We start from the raw sequence: 16,447 nt of genomic DNA, 5'->3' as shown, positions 1-16,447 counted from the left end.
TCTGTTGGCTGCAATTGTTGTTTGGGGGCGATGATTAAAAGGGTTAGTATACAAAGTCTGTGAATGGATTTTGTTTGTGTCATCCTCAATAATAATGCCACATTTGGTGGTCTGAGTACAATTTGTTATCTTATCTTTCCTTTATATATAACTTTTGCTAACTTGTTTCTTTTTAAATAGGAAAAGTACATTTTAATAATCTCAACTATGCGCGATTTACATCTAATAATCCCAACTATGGGGTCAGTTTGCCTCTAATAGTCCCAATGACCGAAAACTTGTTGAAAAGGTAATTTTTTTTAAAATCCACGTGTCAGCATGTAATTGCTCCAAAATAAAAATTAAAAAGAAAAAACCCAAAACCCATTCTCAGCCACCCCTCTCCCCCTTCCTCCCCACTATGAAACCTTAGGGCCCAACTCCCAAGCCACCGGAAATCGGCCAGCAACCTCCCCTAACTCGCAAAACGGCCAGCCGACCTTCCTAACTAAAAAGAATGGTGTCCATCCAACAAGTGTATTATTCTGATAGAGGGTTTGAAATTATTAGAAAGCTAATTCTTCATTGAGGTCAAGTGAACGGAATGCCTAAGTGGAGGCCACTTCCGATCAGTTATATTAATGTGTAATTAATATTACAGCTTAATCTTGACTGAACCCTTCGGGTCGCACCCCAATCAAATAACCGATCCGAGACGACAAATCAATCCAAAGGATTAGATGAGTCATTAGAGTATTACGAACAAAGACATCGGAAATCGAGCTTAGAGCGTTGAAACCGAGCGTCATAAGTCGAGTCGAATTTGGAATTCGACGAGACGTGGAATCAAGCAAGCGACAAGTACAAGCCAAGCCGTAGCATCGCATTGGCCTAGCCATGCGAGTGCTAGGCTAGGCGAGGTCCCAAACCACATGCATGCTAGCGTGCCAAGCACTCGCACGTCGCACAACACGAGCATCGCAAGCTGCGTGCCATGATTGTGTATGCTGTGGATATGCGTGCTTGCTAGCATAGCAGCACCAGCCAGCCGGGCATTGCACAGCACAACTCGCAGCATCGCAAGCTAAGCGTGTGTGGTGTGGCTATGCGTGCTTGCTAGCATAGCAACACCTAGCCACAAGCATGCGAGCATCACAAGCATAGTGCTGTGCGTATGCATGCTATGGCTGTGCGTGCTTGCATGGCAGCACCAGCCACAAGCAGCAGTTGGGCCTCTCTAGCACACGCAACAGCAGCGGCAACCCGCATTGCGTGGCTTGCGTGCTGCGCTATTACGTGTGCGGGCTGGGTTGCTAGTATAGCCAAGGTGCCAGGCGCCAACTAGGCAGCCTTGGCAGCCAAGGCTGGCAGGCAGAGTGGGGACCGTTTTCTTGGTGGCCTTGCTTGGGGAGCAAGTAGTGTTTTGGTCCCCCCCCTTTGGTGATCCTCACCTACCCTTGCTCACCATGTGCCACTTAGAGTTTGTTGATTGTTTTGTATTTTAATTTGTTTTTTGATTAAAATAAATTGAGGAAAAATGCTATTCTCCCACATTGATGGGAAAAGGGAGATCAAGGCTCCTTTCCCTAAATACCTAAGTTTTGGGTTTGGGAAAAATCAGTTGAGTTGAACTCAATAAGGCATCTCCTTGAAAGTGAGAAAACCTTTAAGTTCGTAATAGTCCAGTTTTTCTTTGGTCAAGTCCCGACTGACCTTCGGGATACAAATCGCTCGGGTCAGGTGGAGGGTGCGAGCTATCGGAGGCCTACGCACTTGCGAAGCTAGAGCTTTCAAGTAAGAACTCGTAAGCGAGCGAAGCATGCGTTGAGGGTAATATCGTCTTTTCTCTTTCTCTTTTTTTTTGTTTAATTATGTGATTGCATGTTTAGTTACCTTAATTAGTGTGCGGGTTTTGGGCGAGTTTCATTCCGCGTAGTGTTGGACGCTACGAAACCTAACAGCGGTATCGGAGCCGCGCTCACTCTAATTTTTGTAACTAATAATTAATTGAGGTGATGTAAAATGGATTTAAATTTCTGGTTTTGTTTTCTAATTAGATTAGAAATTCGTTTTAATTAGTCTTAATCTCGTATTTTACTAATTTTGGCTCATGAACCCAGATTTCGACCCAAAAATTGTGAATTTTAGGTGGAATCGATGTTCTAAATCGTTTTTGACCCTTTAAGATCTGTCCAGAAGCCAAAATCCACCCAAAAACATATTTTTCGAGGGGTTTTTCGTTTTTTGACGAAATTTTTTAAATCTTTAAACCTTGATTAATTATGGCATGTTAGAGGTAGATTAAATGTATTGTTGCATCACTAATCTACTGCAATAATAAACCTTATTAAGTATGTTTATGAAGTCATAATTGATGCTTGATTTGGTAAGCTCATTTTTCACATAAACTTGAAATTTCACAATTTTGCAAATTAATTGCTTCAAGTGTGAATGTTTATGGTGAATGTGTAATTTTGAAGTCCCTAATATGTTAAAGATCCAATCTTTAATTGTTTATTTGGTTGGAACATTGATTTCTAAATTCCATGTTGAACTAATTTTTGGATTTACTCATTTTTGAGTTGATTAAAGTCCTAAAAGTTCAAAATTTGTGTTTGAAATTTAATTAATTTTCATATTGAAAGATGTAATTTTTCAATTATACACAAATTAGTGTTGGAAATTTTTTATTAGATGAATGGGTTTATTTTTCCAACCTCTTTAATTTTGTCAATTCTCATTATTAATTTATGTATGGTTAAATTAATTATGAGTATAACCCTTTAATTAGTAGCATCAAGATGAACCTAAAATAATGTAAAGAATGGTTCTTGAATAATTTTGGTTTGTGCTCTATACAATTGAATTTATTTAAGTTAGACTTGTTATATTTTCATTGATGCTCAATGTTGGTTCTAATATAAATTTAAAATCAATTTTATGCCACACACATATCGGGATTAAAATCCCTAGACAAGTGCACGCAAATCGAGGCAAAACTGCCCAAAACACACCCTTAGGCTAGCCGGGCTGTTCACGCATATCATATGTGGCTGCCAAGGTGCGCGTGTGGGTTGCCTTGCCTCGTTGACGCGCTAGTGTGTGGTGTGTGTGCAAGTGTGGTGCACACTTGGTGCTGCGGGCTGTGCAATAGGTTGCGTATTATGCGGCACAAGGGGCAGCAAGCCGACAATGCTAGCAGGCCACCCACAAGCTGCCAGCGCTAGCATCATGCGAGCATGCGTAGCATGCTGCGAGGCTGCTGGTGCCAGCAGGCATGGGGTGCGCTGTTGGCTGGGCAGGCTAGCACCTTAGGCACACATAGCCAAAGGCCTTGGTGCCTAGCAAGCCTAGCCCTATGGCTTGGATGCTAGGCACTTGGCCATTTGGTGGGCTAACTTTTTGCGTTGATTGGGTTGTTTTAATTATTTATTTAATTATTTTGACGAGGTTAGACCTCGGTTCCTCCGGCACTTGCAAAATAATTTGGCAAAATATGGGTTAATCGGCTTGATTAATTGGATTAATTAAGTTGGATGCGGAATTTAGTGGGAGCTTCGTTAATTACTTGAGCTAATTTATTGCGTTTTAATCACATAATCGGTTAACAACTTTGACTAGTTTTTATTAGGCATGTTAATCGGATTAACCACCTAAGTTAGTTACTAGTTTGCGCGTGTTATGCATTGTTACTTGTTTTCGTTGTAAAATGCATGGGTTATTTACAAATAGTGAATGGATGAATGGAATGTATATTGTATCACAAGTTTTGTGAAAATGGCAACTAGTGGGGCCCGACTAGGATAATAAATACGAACTGCGATCCCTTATATACTTTTGTAAATCTAAATACGGTCTGCGTACCGTTGCGTATTTTTGTACCTTAATATTTATATTAATCCTACTCATAGTAACTAGTAGTTGCATATTTGGTGGAGATGTCTCCAAGACGGCGTTTCTAAGAATACAAGCCAAGAAGTTGCATCCAAGACCCATGGAGATTTGAAGACTCAAGGGGTCATGCTAGTTGTCAAATTCATCTTTTACTTATGTTTTATATATATAATTTTGTTTATATATGATTGAATGATATGATAGTTGCATGTTTAGGAATTCAAATGTTGCGTTGATTAATTAAGTTCATTTAAATCAACTAACATAGAAACCCAAGGTCCCTATAAAATTGAGATAAAATTTGCCATTCCAAGAACAACACTTACCGAACTAATGCGCGTAGTAATGGGCTACACCAAAGCGAGGCATCACTACTTCCCTAGGAATGTAAGGTATACTAGGTATACGAGTTGGTCTTGGTTAAGCTTAACGATATCAGTAAGGAGCCCTTAGATGTCGTGGCAATGGAGATAAAATGTCATGGAAGCATTAGATGCGATGTTTTATCGAACCAAGAGTAGCTTAGAGCTATTAGCAATTGGATTGCTTACCTTAAAATATTAAGTGTTAAGACAAGCCAAAGTATGCTTAATCACTTTTTGATTTTTGGGACCTTGGAATCGTTTTATTCTCGCCTAAAGGGAACTAATATTAATGCGTGGATAAAACACTCAATAAGATTGAAAATTTGCATGTATGCTTTAAAACAAACTTATTGGTTTATGAATGTTTTTTCATTTCAAATTCTTTCAATTGTAGAAACATGTCTGCAAATAACTCAAACAACCAATTTTCATTACGGTCAATTTTCGACAAGGAGAAGTTGAGTGGGCCAAATTTTCTTGATTAGCAAAGGAACTTGCGTATTGTTCTCATGCAAGAGCAAAAGGAGTACGTCCTTGATGAGGAAATGCCCGACGCTCCTAGTGAGGAGGTCACTCAGGCTGCTCTAAACCGATAGCAAACTGCCAATCGGGATGTCAAATGCATCATGTTGGCCACAATGTCTTTGGACCTCCAAAAGACTCTCTTTGAAATCATTTTTGAACTTCAAAACATGTTCCAAGAGCACGCCCGAACTGAAAGGTTCGAAACTCACAGGCAGATCTTTGAGAGAAAGCTCAAGAAAGGGGAGCCAGTTAGCCCACATGTACTTAAAATGATTGGATTATTTGAGAACATGGAAAGGCTTGACGCTGGGTATTCAACCGAGATGGAAATTGTCATTATGATGTGAATCGAGTAACCCTTTCTCACAACTATCTTTATTGCGTTTTATAGGTACACTCTTAGTTTTACCTTAATCTTGAAGTAGGTGTTTTACAAGTGAGTTTTTAATAGTGTTTTTATTATTTTCTTAGTAGTAGTTATGGGGCCTTGGGCTTCCAAAGTTGTGTTAATAAGTTAGTGGGCTATCCTGGTTCATTAATTAATTATTAGGATTTTTAATTAGTTTGCTTGCGGAGCAAGTAGGATAGATTTATTTTTCCTATATATACTAGTTGTATGTAATTATTTTAACAGGGCGTTTATGAAATAAAAATCAGATTGTTGAGTTTTAACTCGAAGAGAACTTTGTTAAGGTTCGAACTAGTTGTTAACTAGGGTTTTAGGATCGTTGCTCCTAAGATCAAACTTAGAAGTCGTTGCCTTCTAAGACTATCCTTCAAATTTCCATCATTAAAATCACTCAAATCCTTCCACTAAATATAAACTGTCAAAAATACGCATCACGTCATTCTCCATTCGCTGCACAAAGGTTATGATCAGTTCAAGATGAACTATAGCATGCACAGCATGGAGAAAACCCTCACCGAGCTTCATGGGATGTTGAAGCTGGCCGAGCAAACGCTGAAGGATGAGGGGAAGCATGATATACTCATGGTAAAAAAGGGAAAGCCATTTAAGTGCTCGGGCAAGAAGAGAAGTTTTAAAGGGAAAAAGAAGAAAAATTTTCCGCCTAAGTCAAGTGCTGCTAAGAGCGGCAAGGACAAGAAGGTAGCCTCTTCTAAATCCGATTCTGAATGTTTCTACTGCAAGAAGAAAGGACATTGGAAGCGAGATTGCCTCAAATTCAAGGAAGATAAGAAGAACAGCACCGTTGCTTCTGTATCAGGTATTTTTGTTATAGACTTAAACTTCGCTAGAAAAACATCACGGGTATTAGATACTGGATGTGGCTCACACCTTTGTTCTAATGCTCAGGGACTAAGGATAAATAGGAAGCTAGAGAAAGGAGAGGTCAAGCTTTGGGTCGGCAATGGAGCCAGGATGTCTGCCGTATCCGTCGGAACTTTCAGTTTGTCTTTGCCCTCTAGGCTTGTTTTAGAACTTCACAATTGTTATCATGTTCCAAGAATTACCAAAAACATTATTTCCATTTCGGCGTTGGACACCAAGGGATTTGAATTTCGAATAAAAGACATTAGTTGTTCGTTTTATTTCGATAATGTTTATATGGTAAGGCATATTCAGAAAATGATCTTTATGTGCTTTCTCTAGACAAACAATTTTATAACATTGATGATACCGCCAAAAGAGCTAAGACCATCGAGTCAAATCAAACCTACTTGTGGCATTGTCGTCTTGGCCACGTCAAAATCAAACGCATCAAGAAACTTCTTCATGAAGGTATTCTTGACTCATTCGATTTAGAGTCGATTGAAGATTGCGAAGGATGTTTATTAGGCAAGATGATAAAGCAACCATTCTCCAAGTTAGGAGAAAGGGCTAGTGACTTATTGGGTCTTATACATACGGATGTATGTGGACCAATGAGTACACCCGCAAGGCAAGGTTATCGATATTTCATCACCTTCACCGACGACTATAGTAGATATGGTTATGTCTACCTTATGTCGAACAAATCTGAATATTTTGAGAAATTCAAGGAGTTTCAGAGTGAAGTTGAAAATCAGCTTGGCAAGAAAATCAAAGCACTTCGATCGGATCGAGGTGGCGAGTATTTGAGCCACGAATTCGACGATCACTTGAAAGAAAATGGTATTCTTTCAGAGTTAACACCTCTCGAAAATCCACAATGGAACGGAGTGTCCGAAAGGAGGAATCGAACCTTGTTAGACATGGTCCAATCAATGATTAGTCTCAGTGAACTTCCTATCTCTTTCTGGGGATACGCACTTCTAACCGCAACACTAACTCTAAACCGAGCTTCGTCAAAAGCTGTCGAAAAGACTTTATATGAATTATGGACGAAAAAACCTCAAAGGTTGTCTTTTCTTAAGATTTGGGGTTGCGAATCATATGTCAAGATATTAATTTCTGACACCCAAAAGAAACTAAGGGATATTACTTCTACAATAAATCCGAGAACAAAGAGTTTGTTGCTCGTGATGGTGTATTTTTGGAGAAGGAACACCTTTCCAAAATGACAAGTGGGAGGAAAATGGCAAGAGGCCATGAAATTCGAGATGGACTCCATGTTTGAAAATCAAGTCTGGGACTTGGTTGATTTGCCCGAAGGTTACACACCTATTGGTTGTAAATGGATTTTCAAGTTGAAAACCGACAAAGATGGAAATGTATCTATATACAAAGCTAGACTGGCGACAAAAGGTTACAGGCAAATTCATGACGTTGATTATGATGAAACCTTTTCACCAGTCGCCATGCTTAAGTCCGTCCGGATTATCCTATAATTGTTGTATATTATGATTATGAAATATGGCAAATGGATGTCAAAACCGCCTTCCTTAATGGGATTTTGGAAGAAATTGTGTTCATGACACAACCGGAAGGTTTTGTCGATTCAAGCAATGCTCGGAAGGTATGCAAGCTTATAAAGTCCATTTATGGACTAAAGCAGGCCAGCAGAAGTTGGAATCTGCGATTCGATGAAGCCATTAGTAAGTTTGGTTTTATCAAGAATCCAGATGAGTCTTGTGTTTACAAGAAGGTCAGTGGGAGTGACATTGCATTCCTCGTCTTATATGTCGATGACATATTACTCATTGGAAACAACACTAAACTGTTAGAGTCCGTGAAGGGCTGGCTTGGAAAGTGCTTTTCAATGAACGACTTAGGAGAGGCACAGTACATATTAGGTATCAAGATCTATAGGGATAGATCTAAAAGGATGATTGGATTGAGCCAAAGTACTTATAATGATATGGTACTGGCACGATTCAACATGAAAGGGGCCAAAAGAGGGCACAACCCATGTCTCATGGCGTAACTCTCAGCAAGAAGCAGTTTCCATAGACACCTGATGAGCGAGAGAGGATGAATCAGATTCCATATGTTTCGCTTATTGGATCGATCATGTATGCCATGATATGTACTAGGCCCGATGTATCGTATGCCTTGAGTGCTACGAGCCGATACCACTCAAACCCAGGAGAGGCGCATTGGACTGCGACCAAGAATATCCTAAAGTACCTGAAAAGGAACAAGGATAAGTTTCTGGTCTATGATGGTAGCAATGATTTGGTTGTTGAAGGTTATACTGACGCGAGCTTCTAGACTGACAGAGACGACTCCAAGTAGCAGTTAGGGTACATATTCTGCCTAAATGGAGGAGCGTTTAGTTGGAAGAGTGCTAAGCAAAGCACCACTGCAGATTGTACAACTGAAGCCGAGTACTTGGCAGTTTCAGAAGCATTTCAGGAGGCAGTTTGGATTCGTAAGTTCATTAGTGAACTTGATGTTGTAACCTCCATCAAGGGTCCAATAGACCCCTATTGTGATAACAATGGAGCTATTGCTCAGGCCAGGGAGCTAAGGGAACATCAGAAGGTCAAACATTTCAAGAGGCAATTTCACATGATAAGGGAATGGAAGTCCGAGGGTGAAATCAGAATTTGTAAGATTGGAACGGACGATAATGCAGCCGATCCACTAACTAAACCTTTGCCTCAAGTGAAGCACAATAAGCACATTGAGGCAATGGGAATCAAGCATGTTGGAGATTGGCTTTGATTTCCCTGTATATGTGTTTTAATTAAACTTGATGTCTTAATGTAAAACACTATGTTAAACCATTCGGTTTTGGAGCAATTAAATTTTCTGCAAATTTATTATTACTCCATTTCTATTTAATTGTGGTTTAGAATTAAATAATGAGTCCATTCGATTTCTGAGAATATTCAAAATAGGGTATCAAGACCATGTCTTGGCTAACTTTTTGCGTTGATTGGGTCATTTTAATTATTTATTTAATTATTTTAACGAGGCTAGGCCTCGGTTCCTCAGGCACTTGCAAAATAATTTGGCAAAATATTTGTTAACCGGCTTGATTAATTGGATCAATTAAGTTGGATGCGGAATTTAGTGGGAGCTTCGTTAATTACTTGAGCTAATTTATTGCGTTTTAATCACATAATCGGTTAACAACTTTGACTAGTTTTATTTAGGCGTGTTAATCGGATTAACCACCTAAGTTTGTTACTAGTTTGCGCGTGTTATGCATTGTTACTTGTTCTCGCTGTAAAATGCATGGGCCATTCACAAATAGTGAATGGATTTTAATTTTTTTTACTACTAGTACTTATTTTCTAATTATGACCACCTCTTAGTTCCTTAAAAAAAAAAAAAAATTGTGTTAACCCATCATTTTAAAGCTCAGCAAATATGAGTTGTTATAAGGATTAGATGTGAACTAATAAAGAAAATGAAGAAGTTGGGTAAGTGTTTGGTTATTTTGGTGCATCACCTTTGATTGTCTTTAGTGATGACTAATTATTTGCTTTGCTTTTGATGGTAGGTGTGTATACATCATGGTTGGTGATGAGTACCTACATTGTGATGAGGATATGGATGATGATAACGGTGGTACTCACTCCGATGACGAGATGTATGATATCAATAAGGAGACAAATTTGGGTGAACCAGAAGACCAAGCTCATGATGAGTTGCAACGTAGGCTTGACGAATATGAGATTATTACTCCATTTCTATTTAATTGTGGTTTAGAATTAAATAATGAGTCCATTCGATTTATGAGAATATTCAAAATAGGATATAAAGACCATGTCTTGGATAAAGAACACCTGTTAAGTGAACATTGAATATTTCAATCGAAAATTATCCCTAATCAAGGTCATTAAAATGATGGACGATTAATGACCACTTGAGATTAGTGTGTAGTATAATTTATAGCACCGTTTCTTGTGCTACGAGGACATGATTGTCATAAATCATTTACACATGTATTTGTTTAGAAATATACCGGATCGACCTATGAGAGTACTTTAAGAGATATAAAATAATCATAATTAGTATACTTCTCATTATTGTTATCGTCATAAGTACACTTTAATAATCTCAACTATGCGTGATTTACTTCTAATAATCCCAACTATGGGGTTAGTTGCCTCTACTAGTCCCAATGACCGGAAACCTGCTGAAAAGGTAAATTATTTTTAATTCCACGTGTCAGCAAGTAATTGCTCCAAAATAAAAATAATTAAAAATTAAATAGAAAAAACACAAAACCCATCTCAGCCACCCCTCTCCCCCTTCCTTCCCACCGTGAAACCCTAGGGCCTAACTCCCAAGCCACCGGATTCCGGCCAACGACCTCTCCTAACTCCCCGCAAAATGGCCTACCGACCTTCCCAACTGAAAGAAATGGTGTCCTTCCAACAAGTGTATTATTCTGATAGAGGGTTCAAAATTATTAGAAAGCTAATTCTTCAGTGAGGTCAAGTGATCGGAATGCCTAGGTGAAGGCCACTTCCGATCAGTAATATTAATGTGTAATTAATATTACAGCTTAATCTTGACTCAACCCTTCGGGTCGCACCCCAATCGAATAACCGATCCGAGACGACAAATCAATCCGAAGGATTAGATGAGTGATTAGAGTATTACGAACAAAGACATCGGATATCGAGCTTAGAGCGTCGAAACCGAGCGTCATAAGTCGAGTCGAATTCGGAATTCGACGAGACGTGGAATCAAGCAAGCGACAAGTACGAGCCAAGTCGTAGCATCGCATTGGCCTAGCCATGCGAGTGCTAGGCTAGGCGAGGTCCCAAACCGCATGCATGCTAGCCTGCCAAACATCGCCAAGCACTCCCACATCGCACAACACGAGCATCGCAAGCTGCGTGCCATGCATATGTGTGCTGTGGCTATGCGTGCATGGGTGTGTGTGCTTGCTAGCATAGCAGCACTAGCCATCGCAACATGCTGGGCATCGCACAATACAGCTCGTAGCATTGCAAGCTATGCGTGTGTGGTGTGGCTGTGCGTGCTTGCTAGCATAGCAGCACCAGCCACAAGCATGCGAGCATCGCAAGCATAGTGCTGTGCATATGCATGCTGTGGCAGTGCGTGCTTGCTAGCATGACAGCACCAGCCACAAGCAGCAGCTGGGCCTCGCTAGCACACGCAACGCAGTATCAGCAGCAGCCCGCATTGCATGGCTTGCGTGCTGCACCGTTGCGTGTGCGGGCTGGGCTGCTAGCAGTGCCATGGTGCCAGGCGCCAGGCGCCAGCTAGGCAGCCTTGCCAGCCAAGGCTGGCTGACAGCCAGTTGTGCGTGGCCAGCCAAGTCATAGTGGGGACCGTTTTCTGTGTGGCCTTGCTTGGGGAGTAAGTGGTGTTTTGGTCCCCCCCTTTGGTGGTCCTCACCTACCCTTGCTCACCATGTGCCACTTGATGGAGCTTGTTGATTGTTTTGCATTTTAATTTGTTTTTTAATTAGAATAAATTAAGGAAAAATGTAATTCTCCCACATCGATGGGAAAAGGGAGATCAAGGCTCATTTCCCTATAAATACCTAAGTTTTGGGTTTGGGAAAAATCACTTGAGTTGAACCGACTAAGGCATCTCCTTGAAAGTGAGAAAACCTTTAAGTTCGCAATACTATAGTTTTTCTTTGGTCAAGTCCCGACTAACCTTCGGGATAAAGACCACTCGGGTCGGGCGAGGGCGCGAGCCGTCGGAGGCCTACGCACTTGCGAGGCTAGAGCTTTCAAGTACGAGCTCGTAAGCGAGCGAAGCACTTGTGAAGGGTAAGATCGCCTTTTCTCTTTCTCTCTCTTTTGTTGTTTAATTATGTGATTGCATGTTTAGTTACCTTAATTAGTGTGCGGGTCTAGGGTGTGTTTCATTCCGTGTCGTGTTGGACGCTACGAAACCAAACACCAACCCCTAAAACGATCAGCCAGTAGTAAGATTTGTGCAGCAGTGAAGCGAATTGAAGTGCAGCGTTTGGTGGTTCTTTTTATTTGGGGTTGTTATGGATGTTGTGATTAAGGAGATGTAGAGGTTGTGCGTGGTTGGTAATTGGTGGTGGTTGGAGCTGCGAGTAGCGAGTTTGCTTGTGGTGCTGCTGGTTTTGGGAGTTGCTTGCGGTGTCGCTGGTATTTGATGGTGGGGTGGAGCATGGATGATGGTTTTGGGGGTTGGGAGGGGCCGACCGGCCGTTTTCCGTTGTTTGGGAGGCAGCCAACCGTTTTCCGGTGGGCTGGCGGTTGCCTTGGGTTTCACGGTGAAGAGGTGGTGGCTGTTAGGTTTATGGTTATTTTTTTTTTTTTTTTTTTTTTTTTTTTTTTTTTTTTTAAATTTTGGACCAATCACAGGCTAACACGTGTATTGGTTACCTGTTATAACAAGTCGTTAACTTGGTGTTGACCGGTTGGTACTACTAGAGGCAAATTGACCCCATAGTTGGGATTATTAGATAATAAACCTTAATTGGGATTATTAGAAGTAAATGCTAATAGTTGGGATTATTAAAGTGTATTTTTCCTTTTAAATAAAACAGAATCTGGTCTTAGAACCTCCTTTGGTCAGTTCATCTCGAGAATGAAATCAGGTTAAAGGATATCTATTATATAATATATGTACAAGCAATTAGTTGGAACATCTCCATTCTCTAAAAGGCTTACATAGACATAGAAAGGCTTAGAGGTAATCCATGAACTTGTTTGCATTTGATGTGTAGTAAGCTTATTTAAATTAAAGAATCTTTGAAAGCCATGACTCATATCATATCTACTGGAAAGCAATATTGCTTTTACGTCTTTTGGTTTTCTTTATGAACTAGTACTTTGCAAATGAACTTTGCGTTGTAGGTTGTTCAAATATCTAAATGGTTTGAAACTTGGCTAGTAAGCCAAAGACAATGAGCTCATGGTCTTACAACTTTACAAGGAGTTAAATAAATGGTGGAAAATTACTCTAGCTAGTGAGAAGGTAGGTAATGTCGGTATAATTAACATTTTATTAGACAGTCTCAGTATTGTTATGACATTGCTATAAAACTTAAATAAACCTGGTCCATAATAAATTATTGTGGACCCGGTATTGTCACATGACTCTTTCTCTCCAACATCTTACTACTGTTTCCTCTATTCCCACCCAAAACGCACGTTTTTGATTTCTTTTCCCAAAAAAACGCAACCTACACACTTTCTCTCTCTTCCGACCTTCCGTTCTTCCATTTTCTCTCTCTACAAAATCAGCTTCGGTTTTTCTGTAAAATTGCTCAAATTATTCTTCAATGGCAAGAACTAGAGGTGGTGGTACATTTCAACGGAGAAGAGGCCTTCGTTCTTCAGCTACTCAACCACTTTCTGGTATAATTTTTGTTTATCATTTGATTTCTACAATTTTGAGATTATTCATTGTTGTTTTTCTTTAATTTAAACTATTTGCATGATTTTTGTTTGAATTTTGTTTCGTATTGAAGATTATTGAAGATTTAGGGTTTTTCGATTTTTTTTCATGATTTGTAATGTCTTTTCGATTTTTCGAAGGTAATGCTTCAGAATTTGTGTTTATGTTGGTGCACAGTGTTAAATTATATATTTATATTATGGAATTGTTGGTGCCTTTGATTGGTGTAGTTGGACTTGTTGAATCTCGATTAGCCTGGAAGTATGATTAGAAAACTGTGATGATTGTTAAAACTTGTAATTGTTTGGATGTTCGCCTCATTATGCTGGTTTTGACCACTTTGTAGCATAGAAGAAACTTCGTTTTGGGCTCATTTTACTGTCTTCGTGATGGATTATGCAATCTTGTTTGTGCTTCAGTTTATTTGGAGTATTACTGTTTTCAATTTTTAGCTTCTTTGTCAATGTTTTTGTTTGAGTTATCAGTTAGTGCCCAATTAAGGGCAAAGTTTCTTGTACCTTGACCTCCTAGTGAGATATGGGTTACATCATTCCTAGTTACTTGTTCTGGAATCAATGGTTTATGATATTCAAATCGTTGGTTATGAGGTGATTAGATTTTTGAGTCTCAGCTATGTGTTGCTACTCATGTGTCTGTGATTAAATGACCTATGTTAGATATTTAGTAAATTTTGTGTATATATCATTTTCAGTGTGAAAAGTCATGTACGTTGTTTGTGAGTAGGTTAGTAGGTTCAGAATTTGTATTTTATTCACTTGATCTTTCCTTTTTGGGTTTAGACTAACTTTGTATCCCCCTCTTATGTTTTGTTCCCCCTATTTTTCATTTTTATCTCTTTGCACCATTCTCATCCCAAGGTTTGGAATAATGTAGGTTAAATAAGTAAGGCTAAATTGACTAGGCTCAAAAGGGCTGCCAAAATAAAATGGATTTGTTCTAAGGTCAAAAACATGAGATCATCTTCGTGGAGTTTCAAGTTGCTTCCTGTGTTGGTGTAATCATCATATCCTTTAATTGTGGGCCAAAGATGAGCCTCTTTTCATTCGATAAATCTTGTAAGCCAAAGCTCATCAAGATTCTTAAAGTGTTAAGTATGTATGCCATTTTGATATTGCCTGTTTGTATGTGTATTTCATTTAATTCGAGTTAATAACAACAAAATGATTGAAAAAAGAACAAGATAGACGTACTTGAAAATAGAATTTTTATTCATTAATTAATGAGAGTACATAATAAAATGATTCGCCATCATGAATCTCTTAGTCTATCATAGATAAAACAAAATGGAAAGACACAAAACAAGACCTAAGATGCTAAATCTTGAATTGTTGACAACTTCTTGAGATTGCGTCTTCGAGCTTTGTCCGTTTCCAACGTAGGTGAGATCCTCTCTAAAAATCTAGTCCATCTATATGATTCATGGTTTCATTTATCAAGTCCCTTTCAATTAATGTGTCTAAACCAAGGTATTGTAAATGGCACTTGTATGGTGGAGACATATTGTCTATGAACTTTGGGACAAGTTCATGATCCAAAGGTCTTAATGAAAGAATAACAACCTTTTATTGCCACCTAGAAAACAAGTTAATGAAGCCTTCTTCTTCCCCTTGCTTGAGTAACTCAAGGTTGCGCAAGGTAGTTGTGAGCTCGTTGTTATCTCCATATTGGGCTAGAAACGCTTTTACAATGTCCTCCCAATTGGAAGTTTGTTTTGCTTCGAGGTTATAAAACCATGATCTAGCAATTGGGACAAATGAAAGACGGAAAGTACATGCATATAAGCTATGCTCGACCCCTTTCAATGCCAGCATTCCAAGAAAGCTCATTAAGTGAGTCCTAGGATTGTCCGCAACCTTAAAGGTTGGTAAATCCGTAGTCAAGAACTTTTGTGGGAGAGTCTTGCCACTAAGTTGTGGTGCAAGCTCATAATTGAAGAACTTAGTCCCTGAGCTAGCTTGAAGGACAAGTTTCTCCAACGCCTCTAGTCTTTCGGCTCTTGCTTTTTCTTGTAGATTTTTTTTTCTTTCTCTACTTTTATTTTAGCCTTTTCTGTTTTTCTATGAGCCTTCATTTTGGCATCTTCTTCTCATAGGGCCTTTAGGTTTTGGAGTTCCTCTCTATGTTTCTCCAATGCTGCTTTGTCACCCATGATTGGATTAGGATGCGAATGTGGAACATGAGCTAGTAATGTGTATCATGAAAATTGAGCGCGTTCACTTAAACCTTTTCTGCCAAGCATTCAAACAATGAATCAAAGTCAAAATGATTTTTTTTTTTAATTTTTTTTAAATCCTTGTAATACGAATTCACTTTATACAAGTTTGTTGATGAGAAATGTCAAAAAATTCACGAACAATCATTAATGGACTATCATGATTTGTGTTGACTTCAACAAATTAATCATCTTAGATTTTACTTTAAGTGAACTGTTTTTGAAAAAGGTAGGAAAGAAAGAAAGGGGAAGCTGGATTGATGTGTTCTTCAAATATTTTGAAATATTAATCAACCTGAATATGCTCCTTAAAATGATCAATATACTAGAATGTGGTATTTGTTGATCATATAGATTACAATAGAGATCTTTTTTTTTTTTTTTTTTTTTTTTTTTTTTTTTTTTTTTTAAGCTCATATTGCTTATCTTTAAAGGATAATTACTATTGATTTAAATAGAATGGTTTCCCTCGAACATAATCCCAAAAAATAATTGAATCATTTTCTCGGATTTATTATTCATTATTCTTTTTTTTTTCTTAGAGAATAGTAATTTTTTTTTATTTTCTCTTTTTGTATCGTACTCTTTTTTTTAGAACGATTTCTTGATTTTATTTTTCGCTCTATTCTCATTTTTTTTTGTGAGGCAATCATCCCAAGTAAGGTTTTCGGGATTTTCTTTTTAAACCATAGAAGAGGTAAATAAATTATACTCTTAAATCAAGGTTGATTAATTACAACTAAAAGATGACGA

Source organism: Chenopodium quinoa, unplaced genomic scaffold (genome assembly GCF_001683475.1).
Source record: "Chenopodium quinoa cultivar QQ74 unplaced genomic scaffold, ASM168347v1, whole genome shotgun sequence".
In the NCBI taxonomy this organism is placed as follows: domain Eukaryota; kingdom Viridiplantae; phylum Streptophyta; class Magnoliopsida; order Caryophyllales; family Amaranthaceae; genus Chenopodium; species Chenopodium quinoa.
This window is presented reverse-complemented; position numbering follows the sequence as displayed.